The sequence below is a fragment of the Hydra vulgaris genome, chromosome 02 (genome assembly GCF_038396675.1).
Source record: "Hydra vulgaris chromosome 02, alternate assembly HydraT2T_AEP".
Taxonomy (NCBI): Eukaryota; Metazoa; Cnidaria; class Hydrozoa; order Anthoathecata; family Hydridae; genus Hydra; species Hydra vulgaris.
The window spans coordinates 11684273-11692140 of NC_088921.1; positions in this window are offsets into that span (position 1 = coordinate 11684273).

The following is a 7868-nucleotide window of genomic DNA, read 5'->3' on the forward strand; positions in this document are numbered from 1 at the left end:
ATTTACTGGAATGGAAAAACTTTCAAACCTTTTTAATTTTTTGCAACCTCAAAATTTAATAAAATTGTCTGAAGATAATTTAATTAAATCAACTAAACTATTGCAACATAGTTACCCAGATAGTTTGAAAGAATATTTTCTAACCCAATTAATTATTGCAATCACTTTTATCAAAAATGACATCACAGATGCTACTACGTTAAAAGATTTAACTGACATACTGCTCATCAAATACAGTTTTATGAAGTGCGAATTTTCAGATGTAGACACAGCAATATTGCTATTGATGACAATACCTGCGGCAGTTGCAAGTGCTGAAAGATCTTTAGGCAATTTAATGATTATCAAATCATATTTAAGAAATACCATGTCTCAGGAATGTCTCAAACATTGTGCAATTTTGGCAAAAGAGAACGAAAAAGCATAAACAATAGAGTTAGATAAAGTAATTGCGGAATTTGCGAATAAGAAGAAAAGTTTAAAGTAGTTCAACAAATACAATGTTTCTTAGAATATTCTTCAATTGTTTTGTTGTTTTCTTGAAAGCATTCTAAGAATTACAGTCTTGAGATTGTATAGCTATTATGAAAATTAAAATTCTGCCATAGGCATAAGTGAGGTAAAGTTAGTTTTTGCTATTAAGTGTGCATCTCTTAAACATAATTTTAATGTTCGTTCTTTTTTATAATTATTTTGAGAAAGATTCTAGATTATTTTTCAAACTCATAAAATAAATATTTTTTATATACTTAATCGTGTTATATTAACTCAATATAAAAAGCAAATATTGGATATTTCATTTGCAAATATATCTTGAAAAAATTTAAAGTGGTTCAAATTTATAGTTACACCACTGTATAAAATGTTTCGTTGATGTTATTTGCTTTGTCATTAAAATCAATATGTTTTATATATATTCCAATTGAGTAAAGATCTTTAAATAGTTCAAGATTTTTTGTTTGAAAATACGTTTTTTTACAATTATTGGGGTGTTAACCCTTTAACAGTCCGCGCGTTTTCTAAAAAACGGTTGCTATAAGTTTGGCGTTTTTTTTTGAAGTGGTCTCTAAATGTCCCGGCTTTTTTAAAACTTCATTTTTTTACTTTTAAATTGAATTTTTTTTTTACTGTTTCAACACTATTAAACACTAAAAAACACTATTAGTTATGTATAAGAATTTATAACCATACTATAATAATAGAAAATTTTTATAAAAAATAAGTTTTAATATTCAGTCTTTGTGTGAAAAGTCAAAAAACATGGAGCTGCACAAAGTCCTACATCACATTCTACGCATTCATATCTAGAACCTTTTCTTATTTTGTGTTTGTAACATACCACACACCTTCTCTGAGCATTAATTTTTTTTTCAGACGCTGGCACATATGATAGAAAATGTCGGTCAATTAATCGTAAGGGTTTGTTTGCTACCAATCTAGAGTGAGATTTTTTTGGCTGTTGGCCATATTGTTGAACAATTGATGTGATTAACATTGTTCTAAAGTTTAAAGGTGTCATATTGCAAATCATTTTTTTTACAAATTATTTGTGTATTAAATGCTGCTTGATTAATTAAATGAGTAAACACTTTCTTGCACCACTTTTTTGCCCTTTTTCTTTCAACTTCTTTCAACTGCTTGATTAATTAAATGAGTAAACACTTTCTTGCACCACTTTTTTGCCCTTTTTCTTTCAACTTCGTATGATGTCATCATTTGGTCACTTCATCTACGACTCCCATATTTTGATTATAATCATCAATAACTAAAGGAAATAACTTTTCTTTCCCAGCTCTTAAAATATTTTTAGCCCCATCAATAGTGCAAGTTGACATGGTATAAACATCTTTTTTATCTTTCCAATGTGTTATCATGATATTTGTTTTATCTTTGTAAAGAACTTTACATTCAATCTTTTTTTAACTTTTCATGGATATAAATAGATAAATCTTTTCTGTTTTTTCGAAGTGTTTCTATGGTATCTGTAGATCTTAGCAATAATACTGATGAAAGCTCATAGGATAGCGCATAATAAAAAGTTGTTATACCAAATCTGGGACTTTTGCTGCGAATACACTGTTTCCAAGAAAGTCTACCTTTCCACAATAAAAGTGACTCATCAATTGATATATTTTGTGTAGGTGTATACACCTCTTGGAATTTTTTTAAAATAATCCCGTACTGTGCTTATTTTGGATAAAAGAGGATATTTATTTGGTAATGTGGTAGAATCAAAAAAATGAATAAACTTATCGTTTAATTTGAACTTGCTATAGGATAACAACCACTTAATACCAGCACTTGCAAACAATGGATTTGTGGTGTAATACATTTCACACGTGGGCTTCCAAAGTACTCCTTGATATAAAAAAATTGCAATATATTGCCTGACCTCTGAAACTGTCACAGGCAACCAACGCCTCATTCTGGATTTAACTGATAATTCTTTTTTGTTTATAGTGTGGGAAGCATATCGATTAGTTTCATTAACAATAAACTCACAAATTTCATCTGAATTTGAATTTGAATTTGATTTTATTTAGAATCAATAAATTTACAATCAATAATAATTTTTTTTTTTTTTATGTTTTTACAAATTCAATAATACTGTAAATTAGTCAATCATTAACTATAAAGTATATTGACGAAGAGATGCAACACCAGGCATCTCTATACTAACTAATGTGTAGGGCTAATTGTCAACGAGACAAGATGCCCATCATGATAGGAAACTTTTGAATAAGTTGTCTGAGTGAGTGTCAATTGCTTCCTGTGGTAGCATATTCCAGGACGGTGTGACACGATTAGTAAAAAAGTGATGTCGCTCTTCGCAATCGCTGACAATTTGTCTGTGTAGCTGTTTATTGTGACTCCTCCTGAAATATACGTTGTTAGAGATCCTTTGAGGAACAAAAAAGTTAACATCATCAATTTTATTTTTAATTTTAAACTGTTCAATAAGATCTCCTCTAGCTCTTCTCTCTTCCAGTGTTGTCACTCTAAATATATTTAAGCGTTGCTCATATGGGAGATGTTTGATTGAGGAAACTTTTGTTGCTCTGCGCTGAGCTCTTTCAAGCATATTGATATCCTTTTTTAGGAGAGGAGACCATGCTTGAATAGCGAATTCCAGGTGTGGGCGCACAAATGTGATGTAAAGCGTTCGCCAGAGATAAATGCTTCTGCTTCGGAATACTTCTTTTAGTAGGCCCAATTTGTAATAGGCTACTGAGACTGCAGACTCTACCTGGGCACGGACTTTGAAGTCATTTGATATTAGAATACCTAGATCTCGTTCAGTTTCAGTTTCCTCCAGGTTACGACGAGTGCCTTCTGTGTTCGTCATTGAATAGACTTGATTAGATTTTCTGTTACCTCGACCGACATGCATTGTTTTGCATTTTTCCACATTAAAGAACATCAACCATTTGTGAGACCATTTTATGGCTTGATCAATGTCTGATTGTAAAGCTAGCATATCTTCATTCGATTTATTTTGTTCATAATTTTACTATCATCTGCGTAGAGCTTGAACTGGCTGGTAATGTTGTCCGGCAGATCATTTATAAATAGTACAAAAAGGAGAGGGCCGAGGACACTTCTTTGAGGGACGCCACTTGTAACTTTTTTCCAATCTGATGTGAATATTTTAGCAGTAGAGTGAGTATCAATGACAACACGCTGTTGTCTATTGTTAAGCCAAGCATTTATCCACATTAGTGCTTTCCCGCTGATGCCATATGCTTTCACTTTGCTCAATAGGCAATTATGTGGACATTATCAAATGCTTTTGCAAAATCAGTGTAAATCATATCGACTGGATACTTCTTGTGTGCAGCTTCTGTGAGGAAGTCGCGAGTTTCGAGGAGATTAGTCAAACAGCGTTTTCTTTGAACAAATCCGTGTTGTGCTATGCTTGTTAAACGGTTTAAGTTACAGTGTAGCATTATTTTTTCATGTAATATACTCTCGAATATTTTGCATGGTATGGATGTGAGAGAAACTGGTCTATAATTTGATGCTCTTAGTTTGCTTCTTTTCTTGAAAATGGGCGTGACGTTAGATTTTTTCCACAGGTCTGGTATAGTGCTGGTTGAGAAAGATTTCTTGAAAACTAATGTTAGTGGCAAAGCGAAAGCTTCTGCGCAGTGTTTGAGTACACGAGGGTGAACGTTATCAGCACCAAGAGATTTAGATTCGTCTAGGTTTGCGAGTCGAGCACGGATATCGTTGATTGAAAAGATATTCTCGTCTAATATACACTTTTTGGCAGTTCGGGGTTCTAATTCCGGCACAGGTCCATCTGGCTCGTTGACAAATACTGATTGGAAATAATTGTTCAGGGTTGTGCAAATAATTTGAAGATCTGTTGAAATTGTTCCATCAATTGTTTCTATGGAGTTGAATACATATTTTGAGTTGGTTTTGTTTTTGATATGAGCGTGTAGCTTTTTAGGGTCGTTTTTGTATAAATTAGCTAGGTTCTCTTCATATTTTAACACTGCTAATCTCAAAGTTTTGGTTACATTTCTGCATGCTTCTTTGTGCTTGTCTTTGAGCTCTCTATGTGTATGGCGACCAGAGGCAATATATTTATTCCAAAGTTCTTGTTTTGTTCTAATAGCTTTTAAAACTTCGTCTGTTATCCATGGTTCGTTAATTACGTCAATTAGCAAGCTAGAAAAATTTCAATATACTAAGAAATGTATTGTAATTTAGAACAAAATTAACAATTAATAAAATAAAATAAAAGTTAGGAAGATGTTTCACAAATCACAATATAGTAGATAAACAAAATAAAACCAAAAATATTCAAATATATTATAGCAGTCAAATATGATATAGCAGTCAATATAATATAGCAGTCAAAAATATGTACAATTCCGAATAATTATAAACAAGGAAAAAGGACGATCTTCGAAAAATATATGTATGTGCAAAAAACTTTATAAATTATTGTATAATTATTACAAAATAAGACCTTAACAAAATAAAACCTTAATTAACTAGGAAAAAAAAAAAAAGACTCAAACAAAAACAAAAACTTAAAACAATATACTAAAAAGAGATAGTACAATAACTTAGGAAAACAAATATATATTAATTACTAGATTTAAGTTAATATAATAAACCTTAACAAAATAAAACCTTAAATAACTAGGAAAAATTAGACTGAAAGAAAACTTTACAATATATTTAAAAGAGAGTATAATAATCTAGGAAAACAAATATATATTAAATACTAGATTTAAAAGTTAAATCTTGCGCAGAAAAAACACGTTTTATCACTTTTGAAGCGGAAGTCCAAAAAGTAAAGTAAAGTCTGTAAAGTAAAGCTCAAACAAATAAAGAGGATCATTTTTGACTACATCTTGATTGCACCCAGAAATACCGGTAAATTCAAAGGGGTGAACTCTATTATTTGAAGGTTCAGATTTCCAAATCGGTATGTATGAGCCAGGAAATACATTTAAGGAATTGTCACTAGAACTAAGAGCATCGACCAATGCAGGCATTTCTTCTTCTAAACTTAACTCTAATATCTCTGGTTCGGAATTTTCTTTATCAGATAAACTATACTCTACTTCTGAAACCTCACTCAACTCCTCGTTTTTATCGAATATATAATTTTCTATTTCCTCCTGAGTAAATATTCGCTTTTTCGCACTGATAAAACTTGCTTGTCTGCCATATTTAAAATAAAAGTGAACACGTGCAAATGTAAATTATTGAATAAAGAGCTTATTAATTATGCAGTAATAAATTTTGTGACGATTAAAAGTATCATTTCTCATAAAAAGAAAGAAATTATGAGGAGATACTAAAACGTAATATAACGGCATGGACATTTAGGAACCACTTTTAGTTTGCGTAATAATACGGCATGGACATTTAGAAACCACTTTGGATTTGCGTATTATTACGGCATGGACTGTTAAAGGGTTAATCTTTTTTTCTAAATTTGAGTTAAATATCAGAAATATAGGAAAATGATCGGATATGTCAGTTTTTATGATACCTTTTTGTATATATTTATTAAAAATGTCTGTTGTAATGATATTATCTATTAGGGTAGCCGAGTTTATTGTTACCTTAGTAGGGTGATTAATTATAGGTTTAGACCCTGTTTCAAAAATTGTGTCATAAAAATTTTTAACTTTATGGTCATCGTTATAGAGAAAAAATTTCATATTAAAGTCCCCAACGAAAACGTTTTTTTCTGCCTCACTTGAAAACGTTTTTTTCTGCCTCACTTGTTTTCACGATATGTTGTAAAAACATGCTTAGGTTTTTGCTCGCGCCGTTAGGTGGTCAATAACAACAACTTAGAATAATATTTTTTGTTTTTTCAAGTAAAAGTTCAGTTGTTAAAACTTCTTTATTGCCATTGAAGACGTTTAAATTATTTCTCATATTACAAAAGAATTATTCATGAACATAAAATTACAAGTTCTCCACCCCGTTTATTAGTTTTTCTTTCTTGTGAGATAATTTTAAAATAAGAAATATTAAAAATATTGTCAAAATTGTTTAATGTAACTCATGCTTTAGTTAGACAAATAATATTAAAAAGATATTTTGTTTCTTCTAAAAAATATTAAAGTTTTTCAAAATTCCGATTTAAACTTCATATATTGAAGTGAACTCTAACTCGATTTAAACTTTTATTTGCATTTTGAAAAAGAAAACCTTTTAATTCTTTAGGATAAAAATAAGCACAATCCGTAAATGTATCAAAAAAAAAAATTATTATCTGGATCTACGTTTTCATCAGAGGAAAAGCGCTATGCTTCGAAAAAATTAAAAGTAATGGATTCAGAATCATTCAATAAAGCCATGGTTGTTAAAATTAGGTTACGTAAGGTTTCTTTTTAAGAATGCGTATTTGGATTATTTGTTTAGAGCGTTTTTAAAAATATTATTTGTAAAACTAATAATTTTATCGTTACGAACCAATACATTCTCAGAAAATGTTGAAACAACCGTCTTATTCGGTTTGGGCGTAAACTTTATATAATCAAAACCTTTCAATTTTGAATTTTAAAACCTGTCAACTTAAATTTAGTGTAAGAAAAAAAAAATAAAAGTTATTAATTTGATGCCCTCACATTTGGGGTAGAGATGGGAAACTTTTTAAGGATTATTTTTTCTAGGCTCCAATCACCACAAGTTTTATTTCGTAATCTACGTATAAATCATTGCTTAGCTACAGCTCGGGTTATATATATAATACACAGTGGCGTAGTTAAGTATTTTTAGCCTGTAGGCATACTGGTCTAGGTGCCCAATTTCTGTTTCTCTGGAACAATAACTTTTACTAGAAAAACAGCATCAAAAGCTCTTTAAATACATCATGAGGCTCCTAAACTTCTTTGCCCTAGGCCTAATTGGTTGAGGAACAGTAAATGTTGCTTACAGTGGCCTTGCTGTAGTAAGGCCACTGATTTTACGCGCAGATACGGTAGTGGTGTAGTGGTAAAGCGCTCGCTTCATATGCGAGAGGTTCCGAACTTGATCCCGACCACTTCCCTGGTAGTGCTGCACTCAACTTGTTTCTCCGCGCAGCGGCCTTGTTCGTCAAGGTTCGTGTTTTGGAGTTATAGAGTTGAGAGAGGGTTATAACCTCTATTAAGTAGCCTCCACATATGTAGTGGCCTTCTCGGCCTTAAGGAGATAAATAACAAAAAAAAAAAAAATAATAATAATAAATAAAAGATAAAGATCTCTACATAAATAGTTCCGCATTTTTTCACGCCCATAAAATACCGTAGCTCTTAAAACCAGTGCCGGATTAAGACTTGTAAGGTCTGAAGATAATTTTATCTAATCTGATAAAATATCTCTCACCTTTTAAATGAGTTAAATGC